The sequence below is a fragment of the Lolium rigidum genome, chromosome 2 (assembly GCF_022539505.1).
Source record: "Lolium rigidum isolate FL_2022 chromosome 2, APGP_CSIRO_Lrig_0.1, whole genome shotgun sequence".
NCBI lineage: Eukaryota > Viridiplantae > Streptophyta > Magnoliopsida > Poales > Poaceae > Lolium > Lolium rigidum.
Genome location: NC_061509.1, coordinates 41,104,520 through 41,123,436, shown reverse-complemented (window position 1 = coordinate 41,123,436; position 18,917 = coordinate 41,104,520). Strand labels below are relative to the sequence as shown.

The following is an 18,917-nucleotide window of genomic DNA, read 5'->3' as shown; positions in this document are numbered from 1 at the left end:
GAAGGTACGTCACATTTGGAGAGGTGGGTGTCCCACGAAGGATTCCCCAACGCCACGAAGGCTCACGTTCTTCTCCTGAGCCTATCCCACGAAGGAATAGCTCTTTCACTTGTGGTAGACTTTAAGGCAGCCTCCAAACCTTCACAATCTTGTCAGGAGCAAATCCACGGCTCGGATGCTTCCGGACGCTTTTGCCCACCTAGAAACCCTAGAGAGCATGTATCTTGATGAATACAAGGGGGAACAAGATTTGACTCGGTGGAACTATAGATCAAGACCTCCTCTAGCTTTTCCCTGGAGAGATTTGAGTTTGAGTGGAGGAGGAGGGAGACTGAGACTTTTGGTGTTTCTATCAATGGAGTATGAGAGAGAGAGCTCAAGAATAGTTCGTAGTGTAGTGCCTAACCGTTCTAAGGTAGGAGAAGGGGTATTTATAGGTCCACTTGAAATCCAGCCGTTGGAATTTGTCTAGCTCAGTATTTTGTCGAAGGGGCCGGTCTGTCGGGCCTGCCACCGGGCTGGCCGGTGCCACACCCGGTGCCGCCGAGCCACAGGCCGGACCGTCCGGCAGCCGCCGGACCAGGCATCGGGTCAGTGCCGTACGATCGTCCGGGCTTGCAGTATACTCCATCCGGTAGTCACCGGCATATGGGTCGGCCTACGCCGGTGGCACCGGGCAGGGCGTCGAGCCAGCTGGCAGACACCGGGCGAGGGACCGAACGGGCACCGGGCGATCGAGCCAGGCACCCTGGAATGTGCCCGGTGTGCACCGGTGCTAGGGCCGGTCTGCGTCGGACTAGCCGGTGTGGCACTCGATGCCGCCGGGCCATACACCGGCCTGAGCTTCCCTTCTTTCCTTCGAAGTGGGGGGTCACCCTTCACCTTCTTGTTCCATTGATACACCATTATGCCTGTTAGACTAATACCTGAGAATAATCTTGTAGGCATGTATTAGTCCGATTACTCTAGCTACGGTGTCATTGTAACCAAAATAATGGATAAGGGTAAAATACCCTTACAATCTCCCCTTTTTGGTATGTGATGACAAACCGAGCTAGAGTCACATATAGATATTATGATCAGCTTAGAACCTTGATTCCATATAAGATATTAAGACAGCTCCCCCATAATGTATACACTTGGAGATTTTGCGTTTGAATGCAAAGTGCACCATTTGTAAAACATGAGAAGCTCCCCCAATATCTTTAGGAAAAAAGCATGGTATGGACAAGCATATAACAAGATATAAGCAATAAGCGTAAACATCCTACATAGAGATTAAGCATACAATAACTTGTCCACACACGAATTATTAAGAGTAGAAAATGGTTCCGGAAATCAAATAGCACAAGCCACATAAGAAGCAAATAAAGTATCCAATGGCTTGTGCAAATGGCAACACCCACCCCAGGAAACCCGTAGTCCTAGACTCTACTCTCTTCTCCCCCTTTGGCATCGGAACACCAAAAAGGTAGGATAGAGTAGAAAGGCTAGCGTTCCCATCAGTAGAAGTGCTGAGATGTGGACTCTTCATCATAGTCTTCATTTTCTTCATCATCTCCAGTCCTAATGGAGCTAGACCCAGCAGCATCAGAAGCAGGAGCAGCCCTAGACCTAGTCCTGGGAGGAGGAGCACCATGTGAAGATCCACCTCGAGCAAAGAGGGAGATGTCAAAGTTCTGGAACATGTTATCATCAATGGGAGGCATTGCCCAAGTAGGAGCAACCACAAGCTCAAGTTCAGGACTGGGAGGAGACACATGATGGTTTGTTGCAGCCATGAACTTATTATGGCGCCTCCTAGTCTCCTGGTTCAGTGCAAGGCTTTGATGAGCCACATCATTTGTATTCCTGCACATCTACCACAGATTTGCCCAGAAGCGAGAGACACCCCGCTTGAGGCGCATAGAGGAGCTAGAGCTAGCAGCCGGGTCATGCCTTTCCTTGGTCCTTGATACGTCCCAAACGTATCTATAATTTCTTATGTTCCATGCTACTTTTATGATGATACTCACATGTTTTATACACATTATATGTCATTATTATGCATTTTCCGGAACTAAACTATTGACGAGATGCCGAAGGGCTAGTTGTTGTTTTCTGCTGTTTTTGGTTTCAGAAATCCTAGTAAGGAAATATTCTCGGAATCGGACGAAATCAACGCCCAGTATCTTAGAAATCCACGAAGCTTCCAGAACACCCGAGAGCCACCAGAGGAGGGCCCTGGGGGCCCATACATGGTGGCGGTGCGGCCAAGGAGCCAGGCGCGCCGCCCTACTGTGTGGTGGCCCCGTCAGCCTTCCGACTCCACCTCTTCGCCTATTTAAAGGTCCCTGACCTAAATCTTCGATACGGAAAAGCCACGGTACGAGAAACCATCCAGAGCCGCCGCCATCGCGAAGCCAAGATCTGGGGGACAGGAGTCTCTGTTCCGGCACGCCACCGGGACGGGGAAGTGCCCCCGGAAGGCATCTCCATCAACACCACCGCCATCTTCATCAACGCTGCTTGTCTCCCATGAGGAGGGAGTAGTTCTCCATCGAGGCTAAGGGCTGTACCGGTAGCTATGTGGTTAATCTCTCTCCTATGTACTTCAATACAATGATCTCATGAGCTGCCTTACATGATTGAGATTCATATGAGTTTTGTATCACTATTCATCTATGTGTTACTCTAGTGATGTTATTAAAGTACTCTATTCCTCCTCCATGGTGTAACGGTGACAGTGTGTGCATCATGTAGTACTTGGCGTAGGCTATGATTGTAATCTCTTGTAGATTATGAAGTTAATTATTGCTATGATAGTATTGATGTGATCTATTCCTCCTTCATGGTGTGATGGTGACAGTGTGCATGCTATGTTAGTACTTGGTGTAATTGCAATGATCTATCATGCACTCTAAGGTTATTTAAATATGAATATCGAATGTTGTGGAGCTTGTTAACTCCGGCATTGAGGTGCTCTTGTAGCCCTACACAATTAGTGGTGTTCATCATCCAACAAGAAAGTGTAGAGTGGTTTTATTATGTGATCAATGTTGAGAGTGTCCACTAGTGAAAGTATGATCCCTAGGCCTTGTTTCTAAACATCGAATCTCCGTTTATTTACTGTTCTGTTGCATGTTTACTTGCTGCCATATTTTATTCAGATTGCTATTACCACTCATATACATCCATACTACTTGTATTTCACTATCTCTTCGCCGAACTAGTGCACCTATACATCGACAAGTGTATTAGGTGTGTTGGGGACACAAGAGACTTCTTGTATCGTGATTGCGGGGTTGCTTGAGAGGGATATCTTTGACCTCTTCCTCCACTGAGTTCGATAAACCTTGGGTGATCCACTTAAGGGAAACTTGCTGCTGTTCTACAAACCTCTGCTCTTGGAGGCCCAACACTGTCTACAAGAATAGAAGCACCCGTAGACATCAAGCACTTTTCTGGCGCCGTTGCCGGGGAGGTAAGGTAAAAGGCACTCATACTCCGGTCCCAGGTAACTAAGTTATTTTCTGTTACCGTTGTAAGTGCTCGAAGCTATTTCCTTTAGATCCTGCAATTGCATCTTTTTGTTTCTTGTTTTACACTAGTAAGGCATAATGGAAAACATCTGTGAGCTTTTTACACTATTTCCTGAGTCAAGACATGAATGGTTTAATGCAAAAATTAAAAAACCTATGGAACCTTATTTGCATGCTAGTAGTAATATTAGTATGAACGCTTTGAACACCATTGTTGATAATGATATGGAAAATTCTAAGCTTGGGGAGGTCGGTTTTGATGAAAATGATCTCTTTAGCCCTCCGGGTATTGAGGAGAAAGTTTATGTTGATTATGATATGCCTCCCATATATGATGATTATAATGATAGTGGTCTTTTGGTGCCGCCTACTATGGAGGATAGATTTAATTATGATTACAATATGCCTCCTATATTTGATGATAGCTACTTTGTTGAATTTGCTCCCACTACAATTAATAAGAATGACTATGCTTATGTTGGGAGTAGTAATTATTTTATGCATGAGACTCATGATAAGAATGCTTTATGTGATAGTTATATTGTTGAGTTTGCTCATGATGCCACTGAAAGTTATTATGAGAGAGGAAAATATGGTTGTAGAAGTTTTCATGTTACTAAAACACCTCTCTATATGCTGAAATTTTTGAAGTTACACTTGTTTTATCTTTCTATGCTTGTTGCATTATGCTTCATGAATTTGTTTATTTACAAGATTCCTATGCATAGGAAGCATGTTAGGCTTAAATTTGTTTTGAATTTGCTTCTTGATGCTCTCTTTTGCTTCAACTCTTATTTCTTGCAAGTGCATCATTAAAACTGCTGAGCCCATCTTAATGGCTATAAAGAAAGCACTTCTTGGGAGATAACCCATGTCTTTATTTTACTACAACAATTTTGTTTTATATTTGAGTCTTGGAAGTTGTTACTACTGTAGAAACCTCTCCTTATCTTTATTTTATTGCATTGTTGTGCCAAGTAAAGTCTTCTTTTCTCATCTCATCTCATCTCCGTTCCCTGGTTTCTTTTCTTCTTTTTACGGAGAAGAGAAGAGGCAGATGCCTCCTTTTCTCGCGAGCGATCCTAACGATCTTTCGAAACAAAATTAACAAGGGAAAGACGGAAACGGAGTAAGCAGTACAAGAGAGTCACCGTACATCCTGCTGCTGCTGCCGCTGCAACCATGGAGCTGGACGAAGTCGGAGAGTGTCCACCGCTACCTGGCCGCCCAATCGATGTGAAGCATCATGGCCTTGACCTCAACCTCGCCAAAGTCTACAGCAAAGCAGAGCAAAACAGGGGAAGAGCTGGACGAAGACGGGGAGTGTTCATCGCTACGTGGCCGCCCAATCGATGCGGAGCTTCATGGCCTCGACCTCAACCTCGCCAAAGTCCAAAGTCACAAGTCACGCACGCGATGCCGCCCGCGGCTTTGGCATGGCCTCCAACTTATAGGCTTGTTTTCGAGGGAAAACGGGTTGGAATTCCGAGTGAATCATGTGAGGTTTCGATCAAACGGTTCTCTTCTTCCCTTAGCTGCTTCTCTAAACGGATAGGATGGATTGCCCCATGGATTGATGACGTGCCAAGAAAAACAAACAGGGCAGCCTCGAGGAGATCAGCAGCCTAGTTAACTACTACTAGTCAATCAAGCATTAAACCACCGGAAGGACGGCTTGATTTTCTGTACGACTTCCTGACCTTTATACGTGGTTCATTCGCGTCCCTCGTTTTCGGCATCTTGCATCTGTGGATGAGTTTTTCTTGGCTTCTGAGCAACGTAGTAGTATAGTTGATTGTACACGGTGGATGAGTTTTTCTTGGCTTCTGAGCAACGTAGTAGTATAGTTGGATCAGTTTTCCTTAGACATCACGAACGTTTCTCCAGCTACATGTAGTTCATTTTTTTAAGAAAAAAAAATGATATTTTGAAGTTTTCTTAAAAATCTAAAAATAAATTTAGATGTAGCAATCTTGTGTTTTACTAATGTGAAAAATGCAATTCGAAATACCATGTATTCGAGACCGTGCAAAAATCGCAAATTCTAAAATCTATAATAGTGAACACTGCAAACTCTCACAATCTCAAAATCTGTTAGATTTTAACAATTTTGTGCAGCCCCGAATATATGACATCTCGAGTTAAAATTTTACACAATGATACAAGTCCATATTGCCTACATGAAGATATTTCTTTAAGATTTTTTTGAAATTTTAGAATGCCATTTTTAATTTTTTCAAAAACTGAGCTATATGTAGCTCATCCTAAAAAAGTCCACACTCGTAGGTTGATCGAATTGAGCGTATTTTTTAAAAATTCAATTTCTGAAATTTCGGGCTTAAATAGACGAATATTTGTGCTTTCTAGCTAGTTTTGCTAGTCGTGTGCAACAAGCAGACAAAGTTAGCTATATTGCCATGTAAAACATGCGTAAGAGAAGCCTGATCCTGATCGATCTACTAGTAGCAACAATCTATTTGCTTTGCTTTATTATATTATATATAATTAAGTTACATTGGCTAGCTATTTTGCTATATATAACATGCACAGAATATACAAAAATGAATTTATAGGATCAGGCATACAATGGTTGTATATCTATATCAACTAATTCAGCTAAAGTATTGATCAGGAGTGTGCTATAAAGTATTTCCACCTAATTAATCCGGCAAAATTAATTGTATAAATATCATCACAAATTTTTTTGGCATCACCTCTTGTTTTATGGGCATTCACACCACAGAAAGCAGACAATGAACAAATAAAGTGCATATAATGGTTGTATATCTATCTCAACTAATTCAGCTAAAGTATGAATAGTCACCACCTAACACAGCAACCTTGATCTCTGCTCGTACATCCCAACAAAAGATTGCTCTTCGGTTACGTAGGTCTGAAACATCTCCATAGATTGGTAAAGCATGGAAATGGCAACCAGAAACTGCACCACCGCACCATCTGAATGAACATTGCTTCACAACTGGTCCAGGCTATGATTCCTGGCCGTTACCGTTTGCTGCTTTTGCTTGGACTCGGACTCTGGGTGTCATCATAGAAAGGGAGCTCCTGATGTGCGCTCCAGCGGGACACCTGTTTCCTTGGGTTCCCTGCACGTGTACAAGGCACAAGTTGGCATTCCAAAAAACAAAACTGAGCGGGAAAGAAGAACTCGACAGATGGAGCCAGACCTGCATATGCCCAACTTGTACACTTGCTAGGCAAGTCCCAGGTTCTCAACAAAAACGTGCAGCATGTGCCATGCAAGGACAGTGCACATGACCGCTTGAAAATATTGTTGCAGAAGCTACCCGGCCTCCAAGTCACCTCGGCATCAAGATGCTCAGCACAGAAGGGCCCATGTGGTGAAGCTGCAGACCGGCAAGCTCATCTCCAGGCCAGAATGCTAGCGCATGCCATCTACTGGAGGGTTTCTGGGGCAGGGTGGTGGTGGTAGCTACCAAGACAATGCCGAGCCGATTGCCATCCAACCTTGCAACAGCTACATCAATCAAGAGAATATATAAGCCCAAAGCTGGGTCATGCACATATGATGGGAAACAAATATACACCACCGGATACAAGTGTTAAAGACCGGGATGGAGATGGTTAAACTCAAACTAATCAAGCTTGAAATATCACCAAAACATCTCAACGAGAATTACTAAGTTTAATTTTTGCGAAAATGAGAATGCCGAGTTAAGCCACAAAAGCAATGGATTCTGCATGTGTCCAGAAAAAGGAGAAAATGATGAGACAAGAAACCTCACGGTTAGGGCAGGAGGGGGCTCGCCAACTGCCAGGCTCAACTCAGCATTCTCGTTTGCAGGACCTCGGGGCATCATCCAGGTCAGCCCATCTGCAGCAAGCGCCTCTCAATCTCACTCAGCTCAGCAACCTGCACACTATGAAAGAAGAAACAAATAAACTTGCCAGCATCCAGTACACAATCACATCGACAAACACATGCATCCGCCTAGAGAGTGACTGTTCTAGCTCTCAAAAATACAACACAATGAAATTGATTGATGATTGGTACCAAAACAATTGTTCATCTATACAAACACATGAAAATCAATCGAATAGACCTGGCTCGCAATATTAATACCACATGTCAAAAGATAAAACTATAAAGAAGGCTCACAAGTACCAACACATGATATTAATACCAATCTCTCAAAAGACCACCGAGTCCTAGATGGCTGGAGCACATAATAACCTAGCCTCAATGGCCGTGCTATAACATAGCACATAGAGATACAAGGGGAGAAGAAAGATTCTTGCCTAAGTAATACCATTGTCAAAACCCTTGGATTCCTTGCACTCTAGCATCATCAGTACAAACTACTACTAAAAGAAGGTTTTTTTCCTGATGAGACCTTGCTCGATATAAACTACCAAGATTGTTCTCACACAATATATTTCAAAGCTAAAATAAAGCATCCCAACAATATACCATGGTGCTACAAGCTTGCAACATGCAAGCAACTCTACACATGAACTCAGAACTGCGAACAATATCCTGGAGAGATATCTAGATAAATATCCTGGAGAGATAGCGATGCAACTACAAGCAGAGAACAATGGTTATTGATACACAGCAGCAACCACTGTTTCATCAGTCAGTAGTACGCCAAGTTCATCAACACTGAGAAAGCATTCAAGTTGGTACATGAAAATAATTAACAATAAATGCATCTTCAAGTTGTGCATAATTATTTAAACACAAAACTGAGGATTTAGGCATGTGTTGATATTGATTGATCAGCTACCCAATATTAACAACTTCACCATTGAACAACACATACACAAGAGAAATAATATGACCGAAGAGAAGTACAAGGCCAGAGAACTACTACCAGCATCAAATTCTAACATCAGTAACAACTTAGCAATATATACCCACAGATGCAATTAGCACACTACGATCAAGACACCGGCTAGTAACTAAAATAAACCTCACCGAATCCTAAATATCACAGATAAGGAACCAAAGCAGTACTGATCAGCCAAAGGCTAGATTACAGAACAAGAACCTAGAGGAGATAAGCGGTAAAGCGGGAGCTCACCCAAAACACTGAGACGTAGAGGAAGGCCATCGCTTTCCAACATCGCAAGTTAGCAAGGACAAAGCTGAATGAGGAGGCACCAGAAGTTGCGCCCATCACAGTAGCAGCACCAAGAGTTGTCCTGATGGAAAGACATAGGTTAACTTCTCGCAATAAAACAATAAGATTGCACACATAATACATAGGCAACTCAAATCCTAATTTATTTACAGGGAACAATTGGATTATTTTTACCCATCATGTGGTGATTCCTCTGTACAACATGTGAATGCATATAATGCTGCTAGCAAATTTGAAACAAAAAGGAAAGGACACCATGCGCGTATGTATGTGTGTATGTGTTAACCTCCCCTAGGCATTGTACTATGGCTCACACCCAAAAATAGAAGAAGCAACATCAATACATTTTCTTTAGCTGCACAACTAAATCCACCATATATTATTCCCCTAAGGCTATCAATTATTTTTCCAACTCAATGTCAGCCACAAAATACAACTAGTGCCAGCAGCAGCTGATACCAATGTTATGTATTTCATCAAAAGTGACAGAAACCAAATGAACAAAAAAATGTGATGTGCCACTATGCTTAGCTTGATTAAGGCTTCAATGGAGCTAATTCAACATGTATAATACAAACAAATCATTGCAAGGGATGTATACGAATGCAAAAGGCTATTCAATATTAAAGTGCACTTGATATTTTTGAAAAGCAAACAAAAGAAGCGACTTCATGTCACCAATATAGTTAGATCATCCGCCCATTCAACGGCTAGATATACATGGCATAACAGAGCACATGGGAGCCGGAGAACAAACAATGTACCTGATGCCAAGCATTGCAGCCACCGCACCATACAGCACTCTTATTTGCTACAAAAATGCTCTCAAACGCAACATTCCAGTGATAGGAAATCCTGTAAAAGATACATAACATAACAAATTAACAAAAGTTATAGAATCCTAGGTGTTTATCCCAAGAAATTGACATGCTCTAGAAGAAAGAAAAGGATATCAGAAGCTACATGACACTTACCGTTGCACAACTAATGCTTATCAGCAGAAAAGAAGAAACTAGACATGTCTCGGTTATCCCTGGGTACTCCAGCTCACTAGTGCACCTCCCACTTGTCTGTCATTGCCTCTACTTCGCTTTGCCTTCTCCTTTAGATGATGGCATCGAAGCCAAGTTGTGTTCTTTGTAATCTTTCGTTTGCTTGGTCCTTGATGTTTGTAAGCTGTTTTCAGCATCTTGTAACTCTGCCGTTCTGGCTTTATTAATTTAAAGCTGGGCCTTTGGCCTTATGTTTAAACTTGTCTGTCATTTAGTCTTCCCCTTGCCCCTGAAGATGAACAACACATGATCAGTTCCACAAACTCTGATCTTATCCATTATATAGCCAGAAATAGCACAACAACAAAGATAAGAATTAGATATATCCAACACCATGCACAACACTAAGATTAAATTGCTAGATTGGATATATCCAGCAGCATCCACAACACATGACACCTTGGAAATCGCCATAAATAAAAAAACATGTAACCGAAAATGCAATGTGCATACTTGTGTACAATCAACAATCATGCCAATACTAGCTTTCCACTCCCTAAGCTAAATCTGAACCTAGAAATGTAACCAACGTACTCCCTCTGTCTCATGAAACTAGTCTGAGATTTGTCAAAAATTGGATGTATCTAGATGCTATTTAGTGTTAGAATCTAGATACATACGAATTTAGACAAATCTCAGACAATTTTCATCGGATGGAGGGAGTACTTCTAGTGCTACACTATAAATAATTTAATTGTCGTTATCAATTGTTTGGCAAAAAATATAGTAAAGTTCTGACTGCAAACATGACAACACTTGCACATCTACAGGTTAGCAAGATATTCGCCATGTCACCTATATGAAATTTCAACTGCAGACATCACGCTTTCAATTCTCATTTATGGAAACAATGACATATCCAGAGCCCATACAGATGTACAAACTCACATTAATAAAAAGCAAAATCAAGGTAGTAGTTAAGATCATTATGTAGCGCATTCCACACGAGTTAAGATGGTAGCTGCACCAAATAAATGATTTCATGCACATACAACACAACTCACAGGTTCAAAGTTGTCCCAAGGTCCTCCAGTTTCCAAGTAGTGCAGCTATTGGTCCCATCTTGCCTACTACTTGCTCTTCAAGAATAACAACACGTGGTCAAGTACAATACACTGCCTTAATTACTACCTCCGTCTCAAGGAATAAAAATTGAGCAACAAAATTTTGATAAATTAATGTAATTAGTATCGTTGGATTCGTATTAAAAATCACTTTCTAATGATGCTAATTTCATACAGACAACCTTTGTATATTTGAAGTAATTATTGGTCAAACGAAAAGCACGTAAAACGAGGGCGTCTTATTCCTTGAATCGGAGGTAGTATTTCATAATCAAAATTAGCACAACAACAAAGCTAATAACTAGTTTATGAAAACAAGATTTGGAGAGCATGTCAATCCATCGATATACATAGGTTGTATGGTCAAACCATTGGCGAGGTAAATGGGGGTATCGGCAAAGCATTTCAAATATACGTAGAAAAATTCTGAATCACATCAATCAACCTCACATGCAAATACTAGCTTTGCTTTCCCATATTACTTCTAGTGCAACACTACCAAGTAATTTAATGCCATTAGTTTGGCAAAAAAAAAAAGCAAAGCTTCTATGTAAAATGGAAGCACATGGAAACCTACATGTTACCAAGATTTCACACCATGTAAAATAGATGAAATTGTAATTATAAGCATCACGGCTTCTTTTCTGAAATAGTAAAAGATCGAGATCCCATACGGACTAACACTACTAACAGGCAGATACAAGGGACTAGTTAGGATCATGTTGTAAGGGAATTTCCCAGAGTTAATATGGTAGCTTCACCAAAAAAATAATTTCATGCAGATAAACATATCTGGGATGTTCAAATTCAGCTTTCAGAAGCTACATAAAGCTTACCATCATGCAACTAATGATATCAGCAAAAAGGAGAACCAGCTAGCTAGATGGCGAGACCAAGCCATGTCTCTGCATTCCCTGGGTCATCCAGATTCCAAGTAGTATGGCTATCGGTTCCAGCTTCCATCTCCTCCTTGTCCTTGAGAAAAAAGAACAACATATGGTTAGTACACTGAAATTGGCAAAGTAAAAAAATAAGAGCTGTCGACTTAACCCACACAACACATCAGCACTCGTACATCTACATGTTTGCTATATTAACAATTCACCTAAGTGGAATTATTGTGAACAACGTGGCTTTAAAGATAAGGAAAGGACCAGAATAAAAGAGACAAGTCGGGATTAAACTTTTAATCAATAGTAGTAGAATATTTCACAAAATGTAGAACCTACACCATAAATAACATGGCACATAAATTGCATCATTGGGAAAAATAACCGAGTGTATATTCAGCAAGTGAATCAAACCAGTTGGAAAAAAAAGACAATGTGCCGCACATCATGGAAACTGGCATAGACATGAACCTGTCTTTGGAATCGCAAAACGAAAATATAGAAATAAGTTTTATACTTCGGAGAACGACAGCTTTGGAGTAAAGACAGCACATGTAAACTTCTGACCTATAATTAGCAATTACTTTACTAACCCATCTTCTAAAATATGCAAAGCCTACAATCACATAAACAAGCATGAGTTGCTGTATAACAGTAAAGTAAAGGCCACTGATAGTGTACAACAGCAAGGATCACTGATAGTTTAAGATGCACATCCCATTCAGAAGATAAAAATGATAGAAACCGCATGTACAAAACAGTTGCTTTATTCCTCTAAATAAATCAGTTCACAAACTATGCAATGCTATGTTGTATTTGAATAATCACAACAATAGAGATTAAGGCATATGTATCAATTGATTTCAACATACAAAATCAAGCGCAACAAATAATCAAAGATGAAGAACATCATATATATCACAGTAAGTAGTAAACAAAAACGAATCTTGGTGCAGGAGCCTCACTATGGCTGAACCACATCCAATGAAGACATGGAGTAGCATCAGGCTTCGGTCGTCGTCTAGGTCTGGGCAGGGGTACTCTCATGCCTCTCGGTCCAGGCCACGAGAGAAGGGCATGTGGCATGTTCGCCGCCCGTCAGCACACAGCGCAGCTCTCCGGCTCAAATTTTCTGTCTTAAAATAAAGGAATTACCATTAAACATGAAACATTCTATCATAAATTTTTGGTCATAAAAAGGTTCAGTATAAATAAAAACTATCCTTCCTTTATGAGGTAAGCAAGCACCACAACGATCCTAAAAATTCAGAATTAGACATTAACATTTACTAAGTAGATGGAAGTTAGATTATTCACTTGATTATTCACATCATGTGCCTAAAAGATTCAGATGCTAACTAAGCAAGACAAAAATCTAGAACCTACACCAATTCAAATGCTTCACACAAGAACTAACAGATAAATCCCAATCCTGAAGCAAACTAAATAAAGAGAAATTAGAATCCTTGGGCAGTTCTGAACCTATTCATGCATTAAGATAATGCTACACTTTCCCAATTAAAATGAAATGGATATAAGTAGAAATTGATTTCAAACCTTGATTCAGATTCATATAAACATGTCGAATTTCGAATTTCTTATATTAATCTGTAACGAAGGGGCAGCGGTAGCACGTTGTAATTATGCATCTTGAGCAGTTAGCGCTAAGAGTGGATGTTTAGATCTAACTAATATTGAAACGTATCTGTGTGTACATGGACAAGCTCACGCCAAAATTTAAACCTAAAAAAATGAAATATACAACTCAGAACCTCCTAGTAAGCTAAACATCATAATTAGTCAAAAGGAAACTTATTTAGGTATGTGGTTTAGCTTTCATGTTTTAATCCAGCTATGTCCATATTTGTTCCAAGATGCTACAAGAAAACCAATTGTGTCCAAACATTAAACCAATAAGCAGCAAAGCCACTCGGCATAACAAAAAACACCCATCGGCTTACAAGATAACTATCAAGGAGTATAAGGAAGCAAAAAAGGAGTGTTGTGCACAACAAAGCCACTTGGCATACCAAAAGACACCCAGCACCTTACAAGATAGCTACCAATTAAGGAGTAGAAGGAAGCAAGAAAGGAGTGCTGTCACCAACTAGTAACTGCTACCCTCCTCAAAGTTAAGAAAAGAACAAGAATCTAAACCACCAAGACTTTACCACCATATACCAAACCTGTAATGCACACCCAAACTGCTTACCTGCAATAACCCCCGCATGTAGTCATATATCTACAACAGGTATTGTGTATCCTTTCATGCATCCCTGTACAAAATAGTCACAATCAAACACATTTAATGGATATAATTTGCAAGAATAGAATTCAAAAGAAACAAAATAACAAAGTTCAGCAAAAATGGAAGAAAAAAGGTGGCAATGTAAAGGAAAACGGAGAGGGGTAATACGAGTCATTTAAACATGAATTGGCCTTAACCCCGCAATCCATGACCTAATCCAAAAATATAATCTTATATGATTGAATTAGCAAATGCAAGGCACATATGTCCTTGCCCTTGGAAAATGTGGCACGAACTACTAAACACGTAGCTTTAGTGCCAGCCAAACTCAGCCCCTGGCTTGCTGACCTTATGGTAGAGGTCGAACATGAACACCAGAGAATTGACTGGAACATTGGTAAAAAATCCCATGAAACTTTCTTTCGAGGTGAGCATGCACCAGATTGTTTTTAACATCATCATATCAAATACAAGGTTGCATGTTCTAATTACGACCAAACAAAGTCAAATAATACTTATTTTCTTGAGAGAAAGTCAAATAGTACTAGGATCTACCGGAGAGTAGTACGATTTTAAATCTTTATAACCAACACATATCAACTCTTTCACTGTACAAGGGTATACACATAACACATAACTATGGCCCCAAACACCCAAGAACAATAGACTTAATGAGATACCTACCAAGATAAGCAACGGGATATGCATCAATAAGGAAAAAAAGATTCATTTTAGGCAACATATATTGTGTATCAGAAAATAGCAAACACACTTTCGATATCTAGTCCAGATCTGGCAACATTACAGAAAAAACCCTCTTATATTAGACCTCGCAGTTTGAGGTTGGTTTTGATTAAGTCAACTAAATATTGGAAGTCCACTAGAAAGGCAGATATTTCTATCCAAAACACTGAGCCAGCTGAAGCCAACATTCAACAAACAGCTAAATCCAAAACAAATGGCACTACTCGGCATATAAAAAATAAAGACATGTGTGGTTAACACTACTGATGCAGCCTTCTCATTGGCTTAGGAACCCAGCAGCTCAACTTGATAACTATCAAGGAGAGTATGGCAACACACATGTACCATCATAAACACACATTAAATAAGAAAATTGGCAAGTGACAGCAAGTATCGTGAACACCTAGTAAATCATACCCCGGGAGCTAGAGCATCACATAACAATGCACATCATAATCAATAGTAAAGCGCCACTAGCACCAGTAGCATAGGATCAGAAGCTAGGAGGTGAGGAGAAAAACTCTAAACTCAAAAACAATCTCAGGTAACAAGATTGGGAGGCACATACAAGTTGCCACAAATATATGCTTGAGCAGAAAAAACCATTGCAACATTGAAACAAAGTACATCCACATGAAGATTAAGGAGCAAGCCAGCCAATGAACAAATTATACACAGTGAGAGTGAGAATGTTGCATCCAGAGAAACAAAGTACATCCACATGAAGATTAAGGAGCAAGCCAGCCAATGAACAAATTATATCAGTCCATCCATCACAGAACAGAGGGTCGTTGCATAAGTACTACCTTCTTCGAAGACGAGGCCAGTAAGTGCCCTACTGCTGCAGAGGCGACGTAGAGGCGACTACAGTACACTAGCTGTGCGGGAGCCTGCCATCTACTAGCAGGAGGCCACCTGCCCGGCAACATGCAGGTACACCTATGACGATGCTAGTTCCACCTTCACATGCTCGACAGGGTCTCGGGTCTAGTAGTAGATAAGTTCCAAACAAGCACAAAATTCAGTCCGATGGTTAGGAAAAAAAAGAAAATACATAGGGAGGTATGCAAGATCAAGTAAAAGCATGCACCAGGTAAGAAATATGTTTGTTTGCATATACTAGGAACATCACTACAACACCATCATTAGGGCACTAACATGGCCATAAATCAGCTATTATGGTCATACTGAATCATCAAGATGACGCTTTTAGCATACACATGCAGACTTAAAATATTTACGCCCTATCAACTAACAAAGAAGGGGAAGCTGAGACACGGATCATGCATTGATAATTAATTCAATTTTTCTTAGGAGCTACCAAAAAATAACCATTCAACTCCATCAAGTAAGACAACCTAAACACCAAGAATGTAGATTCTGAATCGAGCCCAAGTACGGCTGCTCCTACACATCATAGTCTACAGCAGAGCAGAGCAAAACAGGGGAAGAGCTGGAGTTTGCCGACGCCAATCGATTTGCTACAAAACTAGCATCATTGACTAGCAATGCAGTAATTCAATGCATCTATTAGCAGAGCGAAACTAGTGTCATTGACTAGCAACGCAGTAATTCAATGCATCTATTAGCTACAAATTGCGAGTGATCATAACAGAGTAGAAGAGCTGGAGCTTGCCGACGCCGATCTCAGTGCGTCGGTGTTGAGCAGCAGCAAGTTGTCCTACCGGCAAGGGAGAACACCACATGTCTAGGAATGTGCCATCGACGAGGGAGACCAGTGGAAGGCTCCAGGGCCACATCCAATCCATGCTGGCTACGAGAGCGCTACCAAGCCAGAAACAAGAGGTTCCGGTACACAGCACGCAGGGCCCAACAGTCACGGCTACGGATAGCTACAAAACTTTAGCAAGCAAACCTTAGTGAAAAAGTTAAACGAAAATGATCAGTAAGTTTTATGATCAAAATGAAAATGTGCTAGCTTACAAGCACTATCACTGTCCAGATCGATTGCCTATATAACAAACACTATATGCATGAGCAGGAAAATCCAATACAATGTGAACCAGAAAGCATCTAAACAGAGTCAAAAAAAAAAATGTAGCGCATCCATTTCTTGTAAATGTACACACAACATTTGATTGTGTCAAGCAAACATGTATGTATCACCAACATATATATAGTATGGACCTGCCTATTCAAACGACACTGGCTTCAGTGAAATGGATTTACGTTTTTATCTACTACATGCTGACTTAAAAGTCAATTCAATAGGAAAGACATAACAAATTGTTAGCATTCATTTTCACGAAATTCTTTTATCTACAACTTGTGCTTCCACAATCTCTGTCTCCGAAAGAGAGAACCAGAGCAGGAGGTGCATGTCTCTGATCTGACACAATCCGATGCAGACACACTAGAAGATATTCAACAGGACCTAAGAATTGCTTTAGGTAGTCTACATGGAGGAGAGGGAGCTCACCTGCAGCAGGTTGTTGGTGAGGCGTCCTGTTGCGACACGGAATGCTAGCCGGCAGTAGCTCAGTGAGGTGGTATAGGTGGTCACCAGCAGTAGCTCCTCATGTAGACCGATAGCAGCACCTCGCGACTGCAAACACCATATTATCATCCACACCTCCACTCCGCCAGTCTTGGGCCGCCGCCAGTCATGTGGCTTGGACGGATCATTTCAGTGGACCCGGAATGCCAGCAAAGGTTCTCCTTTTTCTTGATTAACGGTGTGCACCTGAATCAGTGAACATGGAAGTAAGCATAGAGTATACGTCTATTCATATTTTCCTTGTGAATCTTGAATGTATATATATATTACTATTTATCTATGGTGGTGCTATGTTTACATGAAACAAATGAAGAACACATAACTAACGGCTAATGAAAAACTATAACTCATCCGTTGTTGAGTTACTCACATGTCCATAGATACTTCTCAATTTCACGAAGATTATCTCACCATATCAGGACTAGGCAGGCTTTGCCGTGATCTTCTGAGTATGGGTGGCATCCATCCACTAAAATAATGTCAAGGAAACCATGGCTGTTCGAAACCAAGTAGCGTAATTGTAAAAGCCAGCATGTAATCATAGTTCATATCATTAACCCAGCAAATAGCAGTGTCATGCTTACTTCGGTCTAAGTCGATTGATTAGTGCATCCAGTGAGCCCTGCAATCAAGTGAAATGTCAACTTGAGTTTTGTGTTTAGCAGCATGTATATCTGTATATAAGTACAACATCGAACAATCCGAGCTATGTGAACTCTGAACAGAACTGTACCTTGGAGGCTATCATGAAAGGGAAGCATTCCGCAAACGTGATTTTGTAACCTTGAGCGAAGTCGGGACTGGTAGGTGTAATTTGAGTCCACGCTAAATCAATTAAAACATAAAATTCATAAGTAACAGAGAAAATCTCAACGAGAATACTTATTCTAGAGAAATAGAAAGTTACACACCTTCTTTAAACCGCACGACCTGACATGGCTTCCCAAAATAGGAGGAGACCCATGTGGCTGCTTTCAGTCCCTTCATCATATGCAGAACCAGACCATTCCCGCACGAAGACATCGTCAAGTGTCGCACGTTCCGCTGCACGAGGGACCTTCAGTGTGTCCATTCATGGTGCTCTTATAACTGCAAGTAGCAGCAGGTCAGATATAATTGATAATTTTAGGAATGAAATGGCAACACAATCAACAATGTAATGAACACTAGCTAAACTTCAAGAGACCATACAGTTTATCAATTCATTACTAGTATAGGAAACCAAATTTGAAATTATGGAACTGTATTAAGTCTGAACATGTCATCCATTACAAATGACACTGGACAAAATTTCTTTGCCTGGTGCAGCGGTAGAGCCTCATCGCCTCTGACCGAGAGGTCCCAGATTCGAGTCGCGGTCTCCTCACATTGCACTTCGTGAGGGTAAGGCTTGCCACTAACACCTTCCCCAGACCCCGCACAGTGCGGGAGCTCTCAGTGGGTACGTCCTTTTTTTTTCCTTTTTGATGTTACGTTGGTAGGTCTAATTTTAGTCTCTGCCAAAGATATTAAAATGAAAGTCCATAAGTAACAGAGAATATCTCAACGAGAATAATTATTCTAGAGAAATAGAAAGTTACACACCTTTAAACCGCACGAGCCGAGTTGGCTTCCCCAAATAGGCAGAGAACCATTCGGTTGCTTCACCTCCTCCATCCTATGCAGAAACAGACCACTCCCACACAGAGACATTGTCAAGAGTGTCGTGTTCCGCAGCGATAGGGGGTCTTCACTGTGTCCATTCCTGGTGCTCT

The 18,917-nt window shown here is 41.0% G+C and overlaps 2 long non-coding RNA genes across 3 annotated transcripts; both read right to left on the bottom strand.

The window, feature by feature from the left end:
• Nucleotides 1–11,676: 11,676 nt before the first annotated feature.
• Nucleotides 11,677–17,130, bottom strand: LOC124691639. 2 transcript variants are annotated; one of them, XR_006999045.1, is made up of 4 exons: nt 16,331–16,930; nt 15,452–15,632; nt 13,866–13,929; nt 11,677–11,738 (listed from the first exon to the last, which is right to left on the bottom strand). It is a non-coding gene; the product is annotated as an uncharacterized LOC124691639 (long non-coding RNA). The 2 variants fall into 2 exon arrangements; XR_006999044.1 differs by lacking the exon at nt 11,677–11,738 and adding an exon at nt 17,086–17,130 and having other exon boundaries at nt 13,782–13,929; nt 16,331–16,498.
• Nucleotides 17,131–17,327: 197 nt separating this feature from the next.
• LOC124691637 lies at nt 17,328–18,917 on the bottom strand. The gene is made up of 6 exons (XR_006999041.1): nt 18,748–18,917; nt 18,075–18,252; nt 17,897–17,988; nt 17,748–17,785; nt 17,534–17,632; nt 17,328–17,349 (listed from the first exon to the last, which is right to left on the bottom strand). It is a non-coding gene; the product is annotated as an uncharacterized LOC124691637 (long non-coding RNA).